The 23793-nt window shown below is 51.4% G+C and overlaps 1 long non-coding RNA gene across 1 annotated transcript; it reads right to left on the reverse strand.

Moving 5' to 3' along the window:
- Positions 1–20684: 20684 nt before the first annotated feature.
- On the reverse strand, positions 20685–21852 carry LOC138526520 (uncharacterized). The gene is made up of 4 exons (XR_011283604.1): positions 21777–21852; positions 21569–21668; positions 21318–21442; positions 20685–21156 (listed from the first exon to the last, which is right to left on the reverse strand). It is a non-coding gene; the product is annotated as an uncharacterized lncRNA (long non-coding RNA).
- Between the last annotated feature and the right edge of the window lie 1941 nt (positions 21853–23793).

Here is a 23793-nt window from a genome sequence, read left to right on the forward strand (position 1 = left end):
CAAGAGGGTCATGAGCGCGAGATGCCCCTCAGGGATACGAAAGTAGAGGGGCGAGAGTCAAGTCATTTAAAGGTTTTAACTGCCAACAGGTTCTGCAGTTGCATTTGTTATCGCTGGCAAGGGCCTAGGGAAGGAAGAGGAGATACCCAGCTGTTGGTTTATCGAGTGCAATTAATGTATGGAATACCGGCCGGATAGCACAGGGAGGAGAGCGTAGCGTTGTATAAAGGCTAAATTATGAGTGTGGGGTGGTGTGGTGTATGGAAGGCTAAAGTTATGGGAGTTAGGACAAGCGTTGGGTTTTAAAGCCCCAGTGCGCAGCACTGCTGATTGTGGTTTGGGAACCACGTTTGTAACGGAACAAGAGAGATTATTAGAGTATGGCATTTTCACGGGGCGGCTGATGTCAGGAAAGGGGTAGCCGGTCAAGTGGCACAGCGAGTAGAGCGCTCGCTTCGACATCCGTGCAGAGCCCGTTAACGCAGGTTCGAATCCCGGCGGGGCCAATCTCAGCTGTTCAGCCGAAACCGAGGGTTCGTAGCGCTAGTTAAAAGCCAGTTATTACTAAGCAAGAAGTAAGTATAGTGGCGCCGGGTTCTGATCCCGTGAACAAGGTGTCAAGGTTGTTTCAGGGTGGAAGCGGGCCGACTACAAATGTATAATTTAAATGGGCCGACTAAATACAGATGAAGTAAACGGGCCGACTAAAAAGGTATACTTTAAAGGGGCCGACTAAAAATGGATATTTAAATGGGCAGAGCAGTTGGTATAAAAGGAATGGGGCCGTTGGTTCCGGTAAACCAAATTTCGGCGCTACGTTGTGGGAGGTTAAAACATGAAGTAGTAAGGCCCACCCAGCACGGTGGGGGGGGGCCTTACGGGCAGCGATGTGGAGGGGATAGATACATTTATGCTCGGGAAACGCTTTGTTTTAAGGCGCGGCATGCATAGCGCAACAGTAGCATTATAAGGAGTTTGGCCAACACTGCAGGGGTAGGGGCAGGAGAATGCCGCCATGTTACAGTAGGTTTTTGTATTGGGCTGGAACGGTTCGCCGCGGTGCGAACGGGGGGTGCAGTAGGGTGCAAGTTGGAAGTGATGCGCACACATGCGGGGAAGGAGAATGCCTGGTACAGGAAGGGAGGGTGCCTCCATGTTTGGGTTAAAGATAAGACCGAAGGGGCACAACGGTTGGGCGTCAAGTTACCATAAGACCAATGGGAGAGGGCGCCATCAGGGGTAGGACAGGTCGCATGAGGTAGCTGGGATGCAACAAAAAGCAATGGCGGGTGTCGCGTGGAAATGAATTCGAGATGACACTAAGGGACTCTGTCCGTTATAGGGGGGAACACCTCGAGGTTGGTAATGGAGGTGGCGCAAGGAGCGTTATGGCATGTCGCGGTCATGATAGATGGGGTATCACTGAGGGGCGCCGGAAACACTATGGCATTGCTGGACCATTGCATAGGGTGCACACCGAGGAGGGGTTAAAATTGGCACCATGAGCAGTATGGCGCAGATATATCGGGGGTGAATTGGGCTTGTCTAAGGGTGGGTCCGCTAGCCCACTGCAGCATAAGGCCGCAGGAGTAACGGAGAACTCGGGGATTGTGGCGGTCAATGTTAAGTTGGCGCGCTGAATAGGGCGGCCAACCCCAACATGCTGAGTTGTGAGCGCTCAGGCCAGCAACCAAATTAGCCCACAAGGGAAGAGGGGATCTTACGGTAACCAAAGGGTTATGCGGGGAATTGAGAGCACGGGCAGTGTGCGAGTTTTGGAAGCAGGACGGCGCAGAGCAACGAGGGGTGTTTGGTCCAGCAGCAACCTTGGATTCAGGGTGGTTAAAGGGGTTACTGACGGTACACATTTGTTCATGCGCAGGGGGTTTGTTCCAGAACGCATAGAGGGGGGCATTGCTATGAATGGCTGCAAAAGGTAAAGGGTTGGCGCACAGACCAAACACTGCGTCGCACTATAGAGAAGGGGCTCAGATGGCACCCAAGGGCCGACATGCAAGGGCTCTACTCGTATGCCTAGGTTTGGGCGGCGGTTCCCAACAGGAGGATACCGGCAGGCCATTGACCAGGGGTTGGAGCGCAGAGGTAGAGTGCAAGAATCCATAATCTCGTTGGCTGGGTTAGTGATTGGATTCTTATAGGAATACGAGGGGATGCGCATTCAGAGTAAGTAGGATACAGGATGGCATGTGGTTCTATTGGGTCATTTTTCTCATGCAGCGCAAACGTGCGGAAAGGGTGGTACAGGGCGTCCATCGGGCAGGGCGAGGCCAGAAGGGTGGAGCTGAAAACAGTAGGGTGCAACACCCCGCTCAGCACGTCCGGTTGGGAAAGGAGGTGAAGGAGGTTCTCAGGAAGGGGGCAATCTGGAGGGAGGACTGGGCGAGCAGGCAGGGGCTCGAACTGCTCCCTAGCCCTCGGTGTCCCGGGGTTTTGACGCAATCCTGAGAGACCGGTGGTGTGGCAAAGCATGGCCACTGGAATGGCACACGGATGGATCACAAAGGGCATTACCCTGTCGGAGAGGACAAGGCAGATGGTGGGGGTCGGGAACAGCACCCCATCAGCCTGGGTCAGCTGTGGGCGGGCAGGCCGCTGGGTCCATGACGGGAGAGCTTTGGCCGGCGGAAGGAAGGGAAAGGTCCCATCTGCAGAGGAGTAAGAGGGGGAAATGGGCCGAACATGTCAAGGGAAGGGGAAACCTCCCATTTCCAAGTATCGGTTGACTATATCAAGAACAAAGCTCGGGCAACCCGTTAAGGGGTAGGGGCCAGGAGAATGGGGCCAACACGATAAGGAATATGGAAAGGTAGAGCCCTCCATTAAGGAAAGGAAGGGATAAGAGTAAGAGAAGGGGCAATGAAGGCAGGGTGGTTTTGGAAATCAAGCAAAAGGAAGTCAGCTCAACCTCACCCGCCAGGAATGGCCCTCTCCTAACAGGGGAACTCCTGCAAGGGCAGGCTGAGCCAGGTTAAATTGATTGGGAAGCTTTTGCTGGATAAAAAGTGGGGAGGAGCCTTTTTGCGGGTGCAGTAGGAGGAGCAAGGGGAAAAGATGGCAGGGGTAGGAGTGTCCCGGAACAGGCCCACCCTGGTTAAAGCAGAGCAAGACGGAAAGGTGGCAGGGGCAAGGAAGTGTCCCGGAGCAGGCCAGCCACGGCTAAGGCGGAGAGGGGTGGCAGGGGCAGAAGTGTCCCAGAGCAGGCCCTGCCTGGTTAAAGCAGAGCGGGATGGTAAGGAGACGGGCGGCAGGGGCTGGAGTGTCCCGGAACAGGCCCACCCTGGTTAAGGTGGAGCAAGACGGAAAGATGGTAGGGGCGGAAATGTCCCGGAGCAGGCTCGCCCTGGTTAAGGCGGAGCAAGTTGGAAAGGTGGCTGGGGCAGAGGTGTCCCAGAGTTGGCCCACCCTGGGTAAGGTGGAGCAAGAAGGAAAGGTGGCAAGGACAGAAATGTCCCGGAGCAGGCACGCCCTGGTTAAGGCGGAGCGAGTTGGAAAGGTGGCGGGGGCAGAGGTGTCCCAGAGCTGGCCCACCTTGGTAAGGTGGAGCAGGAGCAGGCCCGCCCTGGTTAAGGCGGAGCAGGTTGGAAAGGTGGCAGGGGCAGAGGTGTCCCAGAGCTGGCCCACCCTGGTTAAGGTGGAGCAAGATGGAAAGGTGGTAGGGGCAGAAGGGTCCCCGAGCAGGCATGGCCGGAAGACAGCAAAAGTTGGGGAGATGGTCTTCAGGTTGTTGCAAACGATATATCAGACACACAAAATATAAGTTAACCATGCCGTTCCCTCCTGTTGTCACTTCACAGCAGCACAAGGAAGGAGGAAACGTACCGTGTAGGTAGTGGGGCGCGCATGCATCTCAAAGGCTAAGGCGAGCTGAACTCGGCGGCGGGAGGCGCCGATGGCCGGCGAGGCAAGAGGGAGTGGCACGGGGTGCCAGGGATGCAGTTGGCGCAGCTAGAGGGGCAGCTATGGAAATTGCTGAGTAGGCGGCAGAAACCGGAGGGTTGGTAATACTCCTGGGAGGGAACGACCTGACCAGCCTGGGGAGGGGTGTCCGGCGGAGGGACATTACGAGATCATTGCAGGAAATAGCAGCACAGTTGGGCGAAACTGTAGGGTCGGAAGGGATTCCCCCGGCACAAGGGAAGGGGGCAGAGAGCCAGGCAGTAGTTGAGAAGGGAAGAAGGAGGCTGAGGGGGAGTGTTGCAAAATTACAAGGGCAGGGGTCCCCGATCAGAATAGGCATGGCTTGAGTGAGGGGGAAACACCCGAGTACTTCCTATCGGACGGTGGAAAACTTGTCCACGAACGAAACGGAGCTCTTTTTTCGGGGACATCTTTAGCAAATTACTGGAAGGGGAGTAGGAGACAGGAGGAAGGGGAGCCACAGTGGGCGAGAACCCACTCAGTGGCGTGGCGGTGTTTGGGCAACCAAGCACAAATGATAGACTCCGGACGAGCCAGAAGGAAACGGAATGGGTCTTCGCTCTTCCGGACCAGCGCCTCTTGGGGGCCTAAACGGCGGGGGCGTCTGGTAGGGAAAAATAAGGCTCAGCTTCCCCCAAAAACAAACGGCGCTCTCCCCACCCACGGACACCTGCACGGGCAGGATTGGAACAGGTACAATGGGTCGGGGGAGTTGGGGGCCTACTATACCAAGTATAGGGGGAAGCAAAGGAAATCCGGCAAGCAAGCGCCACACGGACAGAATGAAGTTCACAAATGTGTACAAATAATTCTGTTGTCATGGAAATAAAACTGCGGCCAAGATTGCCATTTGAAATTCTGTGTCATGCCAATTTGTGGGGATAAGGAGTAATGCATTGGGGTGCATGCGCAAAGAATAATTGGCAGTAAAGGCAAATGTACGGCTGCAGGGGTTATGGAGCTGACGACGGAAAAATCAGCTAAAAATGGAGGAGGCAGCAGGTTAACCCCTGCGGTGTCATGCCGCCAGGACCTGGAACCATCCCCTGGGGGTCAAAAGGCGAGGGGCGGAAAGGCGCCAAAGGCCTAATGGGCCAAAAGCCCGCGAAGGGCAGAACAAAAGAAATGGGCGGGGACATCAGGATTTAAGCAGGCGGGACCGGGGTGCCAGGCATCTCGCTCCTGCACTGGGACCCGGTCGCCGCCTCGCTGATGGAAGAAATTTCGTTTTCCACCCACCCACCCACGAAATACAAGCAAAAGAGCAGGAGACCTGGGGTGTTGCTGTCGCAGGACACCCAGGCCAGGATGTGACAAGTTGGCGGTGTTTGGGCAACCAAGCACAAATGATAGACTCCGGACGAGCCAGAAGGAAACGGAATGGGTCTTCGCTCTTCCGGACCAGCGCCTCTTGGGGGCCTAAACGGCGGGGGCGTCTGGTAGGGAAAAATAAGGCTCAGCTTCCCCCAAAAACAAACGGCGCTCTCCCCACCCACGGACACCTGCACGGGCAGGATTGGAACAGGTACAATGGGTCGGGGGAGTTGGGGGCCTACTATACCAAGTATAGGGGGAAGCAAAGGAAATCCGGCAAGCAAGCGCCACACGGACAGAATGAAGTTCACAAATGTGTACAAATAATTCTGTTGTCATGGAAATAAAACTGCGGCCAAGATTGCCATTTGAAATTCTGTGTCATGCCAATTTGTGGGGATAAGGAGTAATGCATTGGGGTGCATGCGCAAAGAATAATTGGCAGTAAAGGCAAATGTACGGCTGCAGGGGTTATGTGGGGAGCAGTATCGCTGCCGGGGCAATATGTCAGAATTTCATCGGATATTTTTTTTTGCCAGTTTTAAGGCCAGCTGTTGCTGGCAATGAAGCTTCGTGACGAGTCAGCGGCTAATGATTGCCTTCATGTGTGGGCTACGATGGACTGTGGGGAGCAGTATCGCTGCCGGGGCAATATGTCAGAAGGAGAATTTCATCGGATATTTTTTTTTGCCAGTTTTAAGGCCAGCTGTTGCTGGCAATGAAGCTTCGTGACAAGTAATCCAGGAGCGCGACGGACCTCTGGAGCACGGAGGTGTGAAGCATCCTCTGGACTGTCCGCAATGTTCAGAGAGATAGAAGGCAGCAGTAGTGAATCTGGATCAATATCAGTGCTCACTGACGAGATTTCCTGAGGTTCCCTTTTTTTTAATGAAACTTTATTTATAATTGTTTGACATTACAACAGGGACACAGGTGCACAGTACATTACGAAATGCTCTCTCACAAGTAAAACACGTATGTTCCAGTAACAACAACATAACATAGTGTAAGCACCAGGAGGGGTGAGCTCTCATGGACCCGTGCAGGTCACGCCACTCAGTGAAGTACCTGAAATCGAAGACGTCCTGGAGGAGTTCGTAGCTGGCCACCGACCAGCTGCGTGCAGTTGCCCTGTCGATCAGGGGAGTCCCAGGCAAGCAATTCCACAGAGGCAGGTCGCCATGAAACGGGATGGCGACAGACACTAACCTGCTTCCAGAATTTTGCAACACACGAAAATCGTATCCCCAGCAGGGTCAGTGACCTCCAGATTGTGTACTAATGGGGGCAGCAACAGGGACCGCACATCGCAGGCTCCAGCCGCCTGCCCCTCCAATCTGACATGAGGAAGGGCGCTGTATGTTGCCTATTGCACCTGGGCCACACTCCAGCATCTTTCAAAGTTAGGAGCAGCCAACCCTCCCTGTATGGCCTCGCCAACTTGCCCCACTTCAGCCAGACGGCGCCAGAATGCCATAGAAAACTATTAATTGCAGATTTAAGCTACATGAACAGCTCAGCACCAGGCCAGAGTGGGACATTCAAGAAAAGGTATAGTAGCTGGGGGAGCACCACCATCTTGAGGAGTGCGGCACGGCCAGCAAGCGTGAGCGGTAGCTTCACCCAGACGCCTAGCTTCCGCTTTAGCATCGGCAAAAGGCCCCATAATTCCGTTTGTATAACAAAGTCTGGTGGCACGTGATGGTGAAACCTAGGTACTTAATCTCCGACGGGGACCAGATGAATCCCAGGAGGTCCCACAGGGCCACTTTGGCATTGGTCGAGGGAAACAGTTCGGACTTGCTGCAATTGACTATGAGCCTGGATAGGGTTCCAAAAAGGAGGACGTCTTGCATAATTGGAGCAAAGTTTATGTTGGGGTCACGCACATATCACAGCGCATCGCCAGCGTAAAGTGATATGATTTCTAGTTTACCCGTAAGTCTCACCCCACTGTGGGCATGCCTCTTGTATCCTGTCCGCCAGTGGTTCCATCACCACTGAAAAAATCAGGGGCGAAATGGGGCAGCCCTGCCTAGTCCCCCTGGCGATGTCAAATGGGGCAGAGAGCAAGCCATTAGTACAAACCCTGGCCACTGGAAGCGCATAAAGCAGGTGCACCCATGAAATTAAACGGGGACCAAAGTTACTTTTTGCCAACACGGCCCACAGGAACCTCCAGGACACTCAATCAAAATCTTTTTGCATATCAAGTGCCGCCGCCACAGCCTGCGCCTCTGGATCCACCCAGGCCAGGATATCAAAAAACGCGTTAGGTTAAGTGCAGTGGAACACTGCGGTACAAACCCTGCCTGATCAGGATGAATGATATACGTCATGTATGGGGCGAGTCAAAGGGCCAACACCTTGACGAAGATCTTTACATCGCTGTTGATCAAAGAAAGGGGGCAGTAGGAACTGCACTGCGTAGCCGGTTTATCAGGTTTCAGAAGCACTGAAATAACCACTTCCCGCACAGTAGGGGGTAGCCTTCCCATAGCACAGGACTAGTTCGATACTGCAGACAGCCGGGGCACCAGCCGAGTCTTGTAGCATTTGTAAAAGTTGATGGTGAGGCCATCAGTACCCAGTGCCTTGCTTGATGGTAGTGACTCGATGGCTCGCAATACCTCTTCACAGGACATTGGGCCATCTATGGCCTCTCTAGTTTTGTCAGATTGCACCGATAGCGGGAGACTGTCTAGGTATGTCTCGATGTCGGAAGCAGTCGCTGTGTCCCTGTCTTCATACAGGGACACCTAGAAGCAGCAGAACACCTCATTAACCTCTGCCATTGTATGGACCAGAGCCCCATCAGCCCTCTCGACCGTGGGGATATGTTGGGTGCCGTGCTCCTGGCCTGCTAGCCCAGCCAAAGGCCTGCCCAGGATATCCCCTCTCCACACTGTCTCAGAGTCTGGGGGTCAACGAGGAACTTGCGCTCACGGTCCGCCTGCCTCCAGAAAGCGTCTCGTGCGTCCCCAATCTCATCTAGCGTAATAGACGAAGGGGATACAGCATATTGTGCCTCGTGCCGAGCTAGTAGGGTTTCGCTCTCTCGGATATCTCATCGAATTACCCTGAGGATCCCAGACTCCTTCGGCAGTGCCATTCCATGGATGTAGACCGTAAAGGCCTCCCATAGGGCAGCAATAGAGTCCACAGTCCCAGTGTTAACCTCAAAGTATTCGTTGATACTAGTTCCAAGCTCGGCTTTGAAGACAGGATCTAAGAGCGCGTGCGACTTGAGCCTCCATGAGCATCATGACATGCACTTCACACCACACCAGTGAGACCGTCACCGGGGAATGATCAGAGTAGGTGCTAGGCAAATTTGCTGCTGCATCCACATGTCCGATGAGGCTATCAGACAGAAACCACCTGTCAATTTGCAAATGCGAATCCTGCACCGTAGAGTAGAAAGAGAAGTCGCAGGCCATTGGGTGCAGCTCTTTCCAGGCATCGATCACTCTCAGCGTGGCCTGCCACTCCAGAATGGTCCTGGCTGACCTAGTCAGCTGCTGGGCCTTCGCCCTTATCTGTCAAGGTCTATATCAACTATGGTATTAAAGTCCTCACCCCACAGAATAGGAATTGGGGATATTGGGCTAGCAGGTCAGTTAGCTGGGAATAGAATTCAGGGTTGTCAACATTGGGCCTGTATATGTTCAGTAGCACCACCTCCCACCCCATCAGTATGCCATGCAACAGAATGTATCAGCCCAGAGGGTCTATGTATGCACTCCTGTGCACATACCTATGGGACTTATGCAGGAAGGTCATCACACCACAGCTCTGGGTGGAATAAGTAGTGTAGTATGTTTATGTTTATGTTCATTAGGTTTATATAGCGCTTTAATCCAAAGCGCTTTACAATAGAACAAGGTACAATAATGAGAGAAGCATATTTATAGTATTTATATTTATATAAATATAAATATTTATATATATATATAAATATTATATTTATAGTAGCGCTGTACAACCCAGTTTTTAGCAAACCTGTCACATCCCAGAGGTAGCGCGTGCGTCTCCTTTAGGAACAGGACATGGGCTTTGTGGCACACATCATACAATTGGAGTTTGCGCATTTTAACAGGATTGCACAACCCTCTAACATTACAGCTCATAAATAGGAGCCCTTCATCCACCATGAAGTTGGTGCCCGCAGGGCAACATGAGCCAGCCTGAATCAGGAGCAGGCACTTCTTCACATTAAAGAACCAGAAGAGAGGCTCACCCAACATCCCTGAGCGTAGGTCAAGCATTTTTTTTTACTTTTGGCCCACCCTGCCCACCCTTAGCCCCTCCCAATGAGGGGAGTGAATCCCCAAACCCCGGCAAACCAGCAACATCTGCAACTTTGCATGGGGGCAGCGCGCCGATAGCAGCCCGGCTTCAGCACAGAGAACATGACACAAAAAAGGCATAGTTAGGTGCCCATTTACCAACTAACTGTGAACAATGAAAGACATCAGAGGCTCCTTGTGGGAGAGCCCACTGCATGGGTCAGACAAAAAGACAGTACCCTCACAAGGCACTCAGCCATAGACACTGACCACTGTGTCAGTCCCAAAGTATCTACCCAGGGAAATGATCCTCCAGAAACGTCTGGGCCTCCTCAGGAATGGTGACAAAATAGACCTTCTAAGCATGTTCAACCCTGAGTTCGGCCATGTACAGCATGGAATACTTGACCCCGAGATCGTGAAGCCGTTTCTTGGCAGCCAAAAAGGACTTGCGTTCCTGTTGCACGGCGACTGAAAAGTCAGGGTAAAGGTGATCTTGGCAGAACCCAGCAGCAGGTCATCTTTGGCTCTGACAGCTCGCAGCAAAGCAAAAGCTTGTCTCCGGAGGATAGCTCAGGGGCAACTTGTTCGCCTTGGAAGCAAGACGACACAGATCACCCACATGTTCGATCACCGGATCCACGCTTAGAAACCTCTGGGTATTAATCGCGTTATAAATAACCTATCAAAGCATCCCTGTCGCGGTAATTAAGAACTCGAGCAATTATGGGCCAAGGGGGGCTCCGGGCCTGGGTTCCGCTGCTAGGGAACTTTGGGCACGTTCGATCAAAAACTGCGGATACAATTTCAGACCATCAAGCAGGGAGAGAAGAGTACACACCCTGATTATGCGCAGGTTCTTGCGCTGGGAGCTCAGTCGAGCCCACTCTAACTTCAACTTCTTTAACACCTGTGTCAATTTTCTCCATGCAAGCCTTGATAGAGCTGATCGTGCCACTCATATCATCCAATATGGTGTGCAGCATCATGAATCCTTTGCACATGAATTCAATCATCTTCTGTAGTTCTGTGGGCTCGCCAGATGCCCCAGGGCAGCTTTTAGCCTCATCAGGGGCATCAGGGGGCCTAGGCGCCGCCTTGGTGAACATATTGATGGAGCTCTGCTTTCTGCCTGTCCCTTTAGTCATGATAGCACCACTGCGTGTGTGGGGACCAGCAAGTTGTGTGCCGGTGATCAGTGGCTGAAATGAATATTGTACCTCAGCTTGGCTCTTCAAGTGTGCTGCACCTCGGTTCTTTAAGGGGCCCCCACGTGACTAGCAGTGCCAAGGGGGTAGACCTAAGGGGGGTGGGGCACAGCCTGTGCTATAACACTAGGTTGCAGCCACGTGGATCACCCCACAAAGCTCACAGGCACAGCACGTTCCTTATGCTCCACGGGGCTTCAGCCAGCGGTGAGCAGGTGCCACACCCTTCAGCTCTCCACGTGCACCATACTCCAGCACGGCACAGTAGGGAGTCTGGTGGGAGGGGAGGCCTTATCCACAGCGCAAAGTAAAGGAAAGCCGACACCTCGCGTGAGCGGGTCGTAGGGCCTGGGGTGCACAGCCGCACTCACCACCCGCCCAACAGCGGGTGTTCCAGTGTAGCCCTGGCGGTAGTGTGCACCGGCATCAGTGCGTCTCCCCACCACAGCCGAGGAGCGAACCAAATCTCAGGAGCAGGGATCGGGATGCCACATGTATCGTCAGTAGGCACGATGGGGAAGCCCCATCCCACAATCTTCTGTGGTGCCGGAATCCACCCAGCATGGTGCCGGGCCGCAGCAGCAATGGGCCCAAACTGCGGATCAGTAGGTCCCCCAAGTTTCAAATTGGAGTGGCAGATAGCAAGGGATCCCAGCTAATCGTCCCTCGGATTTCGCTTCAAAATTTGCATCGCGGAATGATGTTCGCGCCGTGCGATGCTGCTGGGCTGTAGAGCTTGGCTCTCAAGCAGCCATCTTGAATCGTGCGCATCACCACCCCCGCCCCCTGAGGATCCCTTGTGATTCTTTGCATAGTACTTTTGAACTTTTGGAAATTAAAACAAAAATAGTTTTGCATGAGGCTGGGCATAATGATCTGACTGGGAGCAATTGGCGCAGTCCCCACAGAACCATTTTAATCAAGAGAAAATACAGTCCTCAACTGCAGTCACCCACCGGTATGCTCTCTGTCTCTGCAGCCTTGCTGCCAACAGGGCATCCACCTTGTCTCCCCTTTCGTAGTATCGCTGAATAAGGTATTGCAGTCCGGAGACCACCTTCCCCACCTCCAGTTCCTGCCACATCTCCCTTGCTAGCTGCAAACCATCCTCGTCCCCTGTCCCCCTACCCAGCTCCCGGATCTCAGAGCTAAGTGTCTCCATTCTATGGGTTCTCACCCTTTTCCTGGCGGCTCCTTATGGTATCAGGAGACCTCTCCATGTGGCTTTGCCCGCCTCCCAGACCGTCTCGAGTTCCACCTCCCCGGTGTCATTAAGGCTGAAGTATTCGTCTATTGCCGCCATCATTTCGTGAGCAAAGACTGCATCCTTTAGTAGCATGTCATTGCAGCGCCAGAGGGATTCTCTCGTTTTAAGGCCCCTCAATGTGATGTCCATGCCAACCAAGTCATGGTCTGACCAACTAATGAGGATGAGCACACACGTTGGAACCCTTTGCCTGTGCAGCTGTTGTATAAACCAATAGTCGATCCTTGTTCTGGACTCGTGTGAAGGGGAGAAGAAGGTATAGTCCTTAATGGTGGCGGAAGCTCCCTCCAAACCTCTACCAGGCCCTGGTAGTTCATATATCCAAGGAAACCCTCCCCCTCCAGTACTCCTCTGCTCCCCGGCCGGCCATCCCCGCACCTGTGATCCATTGATCTATCAGCCCACATATTGAAGTCCCCTCCTAACAATAATAGACACACTGTTCAGCTACATATGTCTCCTATGACCTCACAAAGGAATTGCGACTGACCTGTGTTCTGGCAATATACCACTACAAGGGTCACCTGTACTTCCTCCAGAATCCCAGAGACCATCAAGGCCCTTCCATCAGCCTTTTTCCACACCCGTGGTTCACCCATCCTAATTCTGCAACTAAGGAGGATGCCCACTCCACCCTTTTTAATGGGACCCAAGGCCCAGAAGACTTGCCTGATCTGAGCCCCCCCGTATGCACCTTTCCTGCCCCCTCACCATCCTCGTCTCCTGAACCACCAGGACATCTAGTCCCCTATTGCAGAACTCCCTACTCATCAAGGAATGCTTGGTAGGTGAATTCAGGGTCCCTACCTTAAGTGCATCGGTCCGGCCCCCACTGTCAACATGTGTCATTCTTATTTTTATTTATTTCGATACTTATATAGAGTGCCTAACCCAGAGTTATCTGGGCACTTGTGCTTAAGAGTATGGTTATAGTAGTCGCTTATGTTGGTTACAGTTATTACAACGTGCAAGTGCTTATGACAGGTCAGGTCAGATTACATGGTATGCAAGGTCATCTAGGCTAGGTTACATGGTAAAAATAGGCATTTGTGCATAGTCAAATCAGGTAAATTACATTACAAGCATGCCAACAACTGAGACACACCTCATTTCAGGGGGCTGCAGAAGTCAAGCAGGTAACGTAAGGCTAAAGGTTAGATCAGGGTAGGTTACATGGTAAATAGGCAAGTAAGCAGCACAGGGCTGCATTGTCAAGTCAGGTGATTTGCATTACGGGCAGGCCAGTAGATGGGACCAGGGCTCAAGTCGAGGGTACACGCGGGGGGACAGAGTCCCCCCACTTTTTGCAGAGGGTGGACTCAGTCCCCCCAAGCTAAAATGAGAAACATTGAATGTCCTCTTTGAATTTATGCATTAAAGCCGACCACGAGGATCAAACCACAGTCATCAAGTTTGTAGGCCGGACATTTCACCACTGCACTAGATAACCTGATAAAAATTAACAGACAACTAAAGGCAAAATGTCTCATTTTGGTACTGCAAGACCCAGGGAAAACATTTGTACTGGTTCTTGGAGTTTAAAACATGGACATGTTTCAACGTTTTCAAAAACACTATTAGAAGAAAATATCCTCTCTTGGTTTTGTTTGTGTGTTGCTTTCATGAAAGGCAAATGCCATTCGTCCTGTGCAATTTGGGTGGTTATGCAAAGCCAATTTAATGAAATGTGCATATTTCACATTGATGTGCTAATTTCTGGCGACATCACATCCCTTTGCATTTGTTGATGAGCCTCCCCACTTTAATTTTTAGGACTTGACCCTTGGATGGGACACACCTCATGTTACGAGGGGGGGCTGCAACAGTCAAGCAGGCATCATATGTAGATCAATACATCAAAGATCAGCATGCATGTGAAGTTCATTACAAGGATCCCCGTTATGGCAAAATGCAAAGTGCATAAGCGGTCACTTGAGAGCAGCTTTAAAACAACCTTATGAATCAAGGTCTAGCTAAACACAGAGAAGCGGCACAAATCGGCATTGCATCGGGTTGCACACTACATTTACAAGGTGGATGAAAAGTTGTTTCTGGGCATCCCAATTGCATCACACAAGGCCGCTAAGAGTAGGGCGTGTGGCGGACTGGCAGCCGCAATTACAGTCACGTTTCAATGAAGCGTGAGCAGGAAAATAAGAGTGTATATAGATCATCGGCGAGGCACGGTGAGCAGGCAAAGCGCTGCTCATTAGTACATCGCAGTGTTACATTGATAGTTCAGCTAGGTGCCGTTCAACTTTAAGTGTACTGCAGGTAAAGGTTGCTGCCAAATAATCATTAGCCTTAAATTTAGCTGTTAAAGTCGGTGATGTGAAAGGAGGCGTGGCGTTCCTGGAAATGGTGATTTCCTCGTATTAGAACGCAGATGAAAGGCAAGAGTTGGGTGCGACCCTCTGCCACCGGATACATGGGCAGGTAGACTTGAGCTGCGAGGTAAGTAAGTGACTGGGCTATTTGATCACACTGTTCATCCGGCGGGGGTGATCGAGGTGGAGCCAGAGATGTGATTAGCAAGATTATTGCAATAAACCGCACGGAGCAATCGTGATCATGACAAAATGATTACGTACAGTAGTGGATCGGTGTACCTTAACTAAGGATGTGCCGGCAGAGATCAGGAAAAGTGTGATCATAATCGATGTTATTAACCATGCGGCAGGCAATGCCCGGGTCAGGAGTAGGAATAAGGGTAGGCACGTCTGGCGAGAAGGGAGCACATTTCTGATTTTCAGACAAATATCCCGACCCCTCTATTGCACCAATGGTGTGAACATTCAACTGCTTAAGAACTGCACCCCAACGCCTACCGCCCACCTCCCTAACATCGAACTCCCTTACCCCCTGGAGCTTCTATTGGGTGTGCAAGCCCACACTTAAGGGCACCCGTAGCCCATCCGTCTGTTTCACCCCCCCCACTCCCCTTTACCACCTCCCACCCCTCTCCTCCCCTCCATCCATTCCCCCTGAGCCAGGGACCACCTCCTTCCCTCTGAGATGCCCACCTTAAGATGGGCCATCCATCTCACGTGACACCTCTCTATCCCGCAAAACCTTTCCAGCCGCCTAAGGCCTGCGTGTACCTCAGTCTGTGTTTTTACACTCCTTGGGGGCTCATGGTTTCGCTGGCGGTGGAGTGTTGAGCTTCTTATATTTCCTGCCCCCTGGCATCCTCTTCTTAGCACGCATGTAGGCTTCCTGGCCCAGCTTCATGGCCTCCCCACCAGCGCTTTCCCCAGGGCTTTCGTTGGAAATCTCTTCCTTGAGGACATGCAGGATGTGTTGTGCTTCCTGGCCACTGGTAACTCGAGAGTACACTTCACCTCTCTCAAAGGATAGTGCAAAGGGGAAGGACCAACAGTACCTGATGCCCTTGTTCGTCAACCATTGGGTCAGAGGGTGACAGTCTCTCCACCGGGAGAGGGTGAGGCCTGATAGGTCCTGAAAAACCTTAACTGTGTCTCCTTCCAACTGAACACTGCCCAGACACTTGGCTTTTTCCAGAACCTCCATCTTCTCTCTATATCTAAGGAAACGGACCACTATAGACCTTGGACCTCTGCCGCCTCCACCTCCTTCTCCTCCTCTGTGGGCCCTTTCAAGCTCGACTTCCTTTTACCATCTCCCAGAAAGAGGGTATTGATCAAGCTTCGTACCTTCCTCCCCACATCTGCCGCCGCCTCTCCCTTCTGCTCTCCCACCCCAAGAATGTGCAGGTTATTTTGCTGCTCCCTGTTTTCAAGGTCATCCAGTTTTAGCAATGTGTCTTTCTCCCGGGACTCAAGTTCTGTGAGCTGTGCCTCATACTTCATGTCCAGAAGGTCCACCTGTAGGTGGTTATTCTGCATCCCTTCCATCTTGTCCTCCAGTTTGTCAACCTGGCCCTTAAGATCACAGATGGAGGCTTGGATATCAGTTTGTATGGCCTTGATCTCCTGTAGAATGTCTTTCAGATCGTCTCTGGTCAGGGCCGGTTCTCCCCCTACCTCCGCCATTGTGTCTTCCACACTCTGGGTGTCCCCGATGTCCTCAGCCTGCCTCCTAAAGCATAGCAGGGATGCAATTCCAGCCAGCTCATGACACTTCTGCAAGGTGGGGCCCAGGGTCCTCTCAGGCGTGTCCCAGTGCCTCCGCACCCCCTCGGATCAACTGAGATTGTGGCCCTGGATCTAGCCCTCTATCCTGTTCACTTTCCAGTTGTCCAATTTTGTGCCTCCCTTTCCTCCCTGGCTGAGTGATCTGTTTTAGAGATAGAGACACTTGCCTTCACAAAGGCATTTCGGCTGCCGTTAAAGCTTTCACGTTCTGAGCGGGGGGCAGCGAGCAGATCGAGGCTGGCGCCTGACAGAGATGCCTGCCTTCACGTTGTTTGAATCCTGCCTTCACAGAAGCATTTTCTGGAAATGTTGTTTGCATCCTTATTGTGGGGGGGTTTACAGCATATGTGTTCTGTGGGGGGGGGGCAGCGGGCAGATCGAGGCTGGCACCTGAGGGAGACGACTAACCCCACAAAGGCATTTCTGTTTATTTTTTTCTGCTGAAAATGAAACTTAAAGTTTGACAAACCTTTTTTTAAAAACATTTTTTGTCTTCCATATGGTAACTTACAGACTTACATTGATATATACATCATATTACACATTGAATCATGATCGCCTGTTACCCTCTTCCACCTAACTCCCCCCACCCCGGCCTACTTTGCACCCATTGGTTCTGCCACCTTCCTTCTTAATCTTCTTTTCCTCCTTGGTGTCCTCGTCCTCTTGTACAGGAATGTTCTATTTGTCTTCGGTGCCCTCTACCGAGGTGGCTACATCCGCGATCAGCTGCCTCCATGCGTCCACCCCACCCTCTCCTTGTTCGTTCTGTGTCCCGACCCACCACATCTTGCCATACTACAGTCTCTGCAATTGCCCATTTTAGCAGGTCCTTCCACCACACCTGTACTACTGGCCTCGTATGTGCTCTCCATACCATCATTATCCTGCGTTTCGCTAGTATGTATGCCAGATCTTTACGCTTACTCACGTGTCTAGCCCTCTTGTGCCTCGGGAAACCCCCTAATAAGCAAGCTAGGGGGATCCAATATCCAGGGTGATCTCCGCTTTTGCTAATACTTGTGCCACCTCTACCCAGAATGTGCCGGTCTCTATTCAGGACCAGAGCATATGCACCAGAACTGCATTAACCTCTCTGCACTTCAGGCATAATTGTGTTGCTGACTGATTAAACTTAGCTATTTTGTTCAGGGTCAGATATGCTCTCTGAGTGATATATAATTGAATCTGTTGGAGCCGTGCATTTCTGGACACCTTTTTGTAGTACTCCAGAGCTCTAGCCCACAGTGCATCTGACATTGGTTCTTGTAGGTCTGCCTCCCGATTCTGCCTCGTCTGCCCAAACTCTTTTCCCACCTTGGCCATCAGTAGCTCATATATCCGTGATACTTCATAAAATGCCTCCATTATCTCATCCACTTGTAGGGACGCCTCGGTCTTTGGCCATCTGTGTTTAGGATTCCTCATCAGGCAGGAATACGTGAGATGTTGCCCCCTGTGAACCCCTGTGTCTTCTATGAGTTCCCCAAACTCCCTGGGCGTCTCCTCTTCCAACACGTTCCCTCACCGTCACCACACCCTTGGGTTCCCAGTACTTCCTCATGCTTAGCCTCAATTGGTCATCCTCCCGTTACAGTGCCACCAGCGGATTCTGTGGTGAATACGGTGAAGTGTTCCCTAGCAATTGGCAGGCCCTGCGCCACATCATGCACCCTAGATACCCATATCACTTAATTCAGGAAGTATGGGGCACTTACTGTTTGTAACAATCATGATTATGACGTTTGATGCTTGGACAGCCATTTGGGCACATACTGCAGCTGGCTAGCAACCAAAGATGCTTCCAAATTGGGCACTTTAATTCCCACTTGTTCATGCGGATTCTGGACTGGAACTTCCATAATGCCCTGCGATTTCTGCCACAAGAAGCTCCTACATATGCTATGCAGTTTCGTGAAAAACCTTTTCAGTATTGCATATGGGACGTTTGCAAAATAGTGAAGGAGTCTCGGTAACACCACCATTTTCAGCAATGCCGCCCTCCCCATCATGGACAGCGACAACCTAGCCCAGAAAGGAGTTTTTGATACTGTTCGTCGCCCTCACATGTTCTGTGTGTGCTCTGCCTTCGGATCATGATAAATGTCGACCCCCAGGTACCTAAATGTATCTATTTCCCATTTGATTGGCCGCACCGGCAGCCTGCGCACGGGCCTCCCTACATATCCCCCAGCGGGAACAGACTAGACTTCTATGGGTTGATTGTTATATTGTCTCAGGGTGCTGAAAGTATAGGAGCATGTTGTCTGCATACAATGAAATCAAGTGACCCCGTCCCGGAGTGACTATGCAGGAATCTCCATATTCCTCCCGCAAATAGACCGCTAGCGGTTCCAATGCCAAGATAAGCAGCATCGGGGACCACAGGCGTAGCTGGCACTGTTCCGAGATAATTGTACCCGTTTTGACCCTCGCCACAGGTTCATTAAACAACAATCGCACCCATTTAATGTATGTGGGCTCAATACCAAACCTTTCCAGCACTGTTAGCAGCCAGGGCCAACTGACCGAGTCAAGCGCCTTGACGGCGTCTAGTGACGCCACTGCAAACTGCTTTGTTTCCCTTTAGGTGCAGTCTATGTGCAGACATACCGGTATGTGCAGACATACCGCCTAAAGCGAAGAGGCTTGAAGCGTCTGCCTAAGGAAGCTAAGCATGGTTTACCTCGGTTAGTACATGGATGGGAGACCACCAGGGAAATATCGCATGTCGCTCTAGGGGAAGTATAGTGGCAAGCACACGGGGTGGTGGTATCTAACATCAGGTTATGTCGTTAGGTTTTAGTTACTAAATGTTTTGAATTGCTCGGTTAAAAAAATAATTGTGATGCATTGACATTATGGCATGAATGTCACGGGAGGTGCTGTTTTCTGCTTTGGTTCTCCTGGGTGTCAGAGGTTGGATGATCACATTGGGAATGTTAAATTACTACTGTTACGTCGAGCACATTGCAGACTCTACCCCCCCACTCTTTATCCGCACTCTATCCATCCACTCTCTACCCACCCACCCTACCCCCACTCTCTCTACCCCCACCCACCCTACTCTCTCTGTACCCACCCTAAACCCACTCTCTCCTCCCAATACCCCCACTTGCTCTCTAAGCCCACCCACCCAACCCCACCCTCTCTCTACCCCACCCATCACACCACCACTCTCTCCACCCCCACCTACCCTAGCCCCACTCTACACCAACCCACCCACCCTACCCCACTCTCTCTACACCCACCCTACCACACTCTCTCTTTCCCCCATCAACCCTACCCCCACTCTCTCTACACCCACCACCCTACCCTTACTATCTGCACCGACACCCACCAACCCATCCTACCCTCACTATGTCTACCCCCACCCACCCTACCCCCACTCTTCTTTACCCTACCCACCCTACCCTCACTCTTCCCTACACCCACTCTCTCTACTCCCACACACCTTACCCCCATTCTCTCTACCCCCACCCACCCTCACTCCTTCTACCCCTACCTTCACTCCCTCTACCCTCACTCCCTCTACCCTCACCCACCCACTCTATCAATCTGCATTTGTATAGCGCAATCAAAATCACCAAGTGCACTCTCTCTACCCCAAAAACCAACCCACCCTATCCCCACTCTCTCTACCCCCACCCACCCTATACTCACTCTACCTACCCCCACACTCTCTACCCCTACCAACCATCCCACCCCAATCCTTCTACTCCCACCCTATCCTGACTCTCTCTATACCCTTACCCACTCAACCCCCACTCTCTACCTGATCCACCCTACCCCACTCACCCACCCTACCCCACTCTCTACCACCAACCACTCACAATACCACAATCTCTACCCTCACCCACCCAACTACCACTCACTCTACTCCACTGACCCCCACCCCACTATTTCTACCCTCACCCCCACCTCCACCCAGCTCTCTCTACCCCCACCCACCCAACTCTCTCTACTCCCACCAACCCAGTGTTCCAACTCTCTACCCCCACCCACCCTACCAACTCTCTCTACCCCAGACCCTCACTACCCCTACCAACTCACCTTAACCCCTCTCTTGCTACCCCTATCGACCCCCTCTCTCTAACCCATCCACCCACCCTCATCGCTAGTCCCACCTATCCGCCTCTGTAGCACAACCCAGCCTACCCTCTATTTATCTACTCAACCCTACCCCACCTGTTTACCCCACCATGCACCCTACCCCCTCTCCAACCCACCCTGCCATCACCCTCTCTATGCCCACCTACTCACCTATCCCCTTTCTCTACTCAACCCTACCCCTATTTACCCCACCATGCACCTTACCCCCTCTCTATAGCCCCACCCAGCACACACCCTTTATTCCCAGATCCACCTTACCATCAACCTCTCTACCCCCACCTACTCACCCTATCCTTTTTCTCTACTCACCCGTACCCCTATCTCTTTACCCCCACCATGCACAGTACACCTTTTATTCACCTACCCACCCAACCTTACCCCACCCTCTTTATTCCCAGGATCTAGACATTTTTCAAATGATATGTGCAGTAAGGCTAATGAACATCAGACATTTACTTCACGCTAATCATCATTACAGCATGGGCATTACTTCATGCCTTGACAACTTAGCTCATAGTTAGGAACCCATACAAATAGCATTTGCAGTTTCAACGGTGCTCATTGTTTACACAGGTTGACATGGAGTTCTTGAGCAAAACCAAATACATTGCTTTTTGTGGCTTTAACATGCGGAAGTTCAAAACTAGAGAAATGTTCTCTAGTCTATTGAGAGTCTATTCCGTGTATTTCATCTAAGTGGTATAACCTTGACGAGGTTTACTTTACACCAAAATGTCTATTTACAGCCAGGCTAAAGGGTGACCTTAAAAAGTCGACGTCCGGATATTGAATCAGACCCCGATCAGGGGGAAGAACCCTAAGGGCACCTGCGTGGTTGCGCTGGGGATCCTGGATGTTTCGGCAGATTGTGTGAAAAGAGCCTTCTTCTGGAGTCAAGGCACTTAAAACCCCTGCAAAAAGCAGAGGGAACCGTAAGACATTCATCTTAAACATCATCATGAATGGCTAATATCGTTTGAGTCTCACAGTACACTTGAACACAGACTAAAATGCTGTTTAAAAGGGCTATTTAACTAGCTAAAGAGCACAATTTCCAAAAACTGGTACTGACCTTAACTGAAATGGCAACAGAAAAAAGCCGCTATTCTGACTTGTAGATAATAGGTGGGCGGATATGGCGCCCATATTAGAGACATCACTGTGGTAGGGTCATCTCACAGCAGGTGAAAGATGTCACTAGAACACGTGAGACAAAAGTGAAAGTGCACAATAAGGATTGTGAATTTATGTATCAGGGAAGTTACAAATCATGTGAGCCACCAAGCTGGTGAGCGCTATAGAGCCATAGAATGGTAAACTTACCTCAATCTGCCACTGAATTGGGTAGATGAGGAGGATTAGCTCTGCGTCTTCCTCCGTGGTAGGAGAGAGGCACGTTGGTGAGGACGTACTGGAGCGAACGCTGAGGTAGGTGGGTGAGACAAAAAAGGGGAGGAAGGCCCCTGTAAGCATAGTGTCAAAATGGGGGTCCTTACAAGTGGGGCTGGAACATATGCAGACAGGTACTTACTGTCACGGGAGACCGGGTCCCAGGAACAGAGAGAGCCGTGGTGCAGCACTGCGCTGTGTTAGCGGGCGTACGGCTGTATAATGATAGCCGGAGCTGTATCAGGATGCGCGTGCGCGCATGCGTCCCAGAAGGAATACTGGTCTGGTGCGCATGCGCGTAACCGGGGGGGGGACACTATTCACTTGTGAGCGCGCGCAGTGGGTGAAATCTGTGCGAGGGTAGTGTCTCCATATCACTGAGGTGAAGGGAAAGCCGGGCGCTCGAGAGGAGCAGCGGGCGGCGGACCTGGTGGACAGGAGTGCGCATTGAGAACAGAACGAAGCTGTTAGCATGTGCGCACTGATGTGCAAGATCCAAAAAATAAGGATCGAATAATGTAGAAAGCGTGCTAAATCCACGCTGTAAGAGGCAGAATAAAAAAAGGGGGCCCTGCCAGTGTTGGTAATGGCATGTCATGGGTGGACGTAGTGAGTGCCAAGAGGGGGCGCTGTGGAAAGACTCAGTTGTCAGGCCTAGGGTGAGGCCCGTAGCCCGTGTGTAAATGGCTGTGAAGTGCCACATACAATGGGTTGGAGTCGTGGGGAACGAGATGTTACAAGAGAAAGGGGGGGACGACAAGAGCATCAAAAGTTATGCAAAGTATGGTTCTATTTCATTGAGTCCCAATGTGGTAGATTTTAACTTAAACATCCACCAAGCTTCTTTGTAATTTAGCGAGTTGGCCGGATTATGTGTTTGTGGTACTTTGTCCACTACCCACCAAAGCAAATTGTCAGGGCCATGATGGAATTCCACAAAGTGTGGGACCAAGGGTGCTGTCATATTCTTACACCGAATTCTGGATCTATGTTCACTGATCCTTCTGTGTACTGGCCTTGATGTTTGGCCCAGTAAGATCATTGTTCTGTCTTCTCTTTGTTTCCCCCCTTGTCTTGTCGCGCCTAGAAACACTTGTGTACAGGCGCGTTATCAATGCCACATCGTATCATTGCAAATGCTTGTTTTACTTTGCTGCAGTGTCACATCTATTGGCGCTATTTTGTACACTTGCTTGTTTTGCTTTATTTGAATTGACTACTTGGGACGTAGGCCATTCCCAAGCCTGCAATTAGGCTCAGCTCGCTAATGATCTGCGCGTGCCTGAGGCAGACTTTGTTTGGGGCAAGTTAGGAGATGTGCTAGGGCATCTTCTCACCTGCGCCCAAAAGGTAGTGCCCAATTCCCAAAGGGCTTCTGAATGAGCGCACCTTAGATTTTCTCATTCAAATGCCCTTTCCATCCCTTTGGCTATTTGCTAAAATAAGGGGGTGTTAAAGCGCATGCCAATTAACAAACGGGATGCGCTTAAAAATGGCCAGAAACGAGTGTTATCTGTCTGTGCTGTTATTGACATAGGACATGTGGGCGTGCAAATCATGACACAGTCGTTTGCGACCATGCCATGAATTTCTTTTGAAGTGTGACAGCTGCGGGGTTGTTCTCAGTCATTTCACCTAGACGGAGCCTTTAACGGCCCATCTCTGTGAAATGCGCTCCCAGCAACCAACCACATGGCTGTTGGGAATCTGCAATACATGACAGCGCTTGTTTGCACTACAGTCCACTCTAGAAATGCTCTGTTTACCATTGTGAATATGGTGACCTGAGCATTTCTGAAAGCAGCGTTGCTTTTCGAGCATATGGCCTAGTGTCTTCACATGTAATGGGCTGGGGGTGTGTGCCTATAGTCTTGGGCATGTCCCTTAACAGATGTGAATGATGGGTGATTGGAAGGGGGAGACTGCTTAAAGCAGCATGCTGTGGTGGACAATGACAAACTCATGGTGGTCATTTAAATGCATTTGTCGTTGTGTGTTCGTCAGTCTTGATAGTCCTCTTGAGTGGAGGACATGGGGGACCCAGGTATAGGGTTTGAATTAGGGGGTGGGCATTGGGTTGGTGGGGCACGGTGGGAGTGGGGGTGTAGATGGGGAACATAGCCCCACTACTTTTTTTTAACACTTCCACCCCTGACTAT

The sequence above is a fragment of the Ambystoma mexicanum genome, chromosome 7p, assembly GCF_040938575.1.
Source record: "Ambystoma mexicanum isolate Mex_15411 chromosome 7p, UKY_AmexF1_1, whole genome shotgun sequence".
NCBI classification, from domain to species: Eukaryota; Metazoa; Chordata; class Amphibia; order Caudata; family Ambystomatidae; genus Ambystoma; species Ambystoma mexicanum.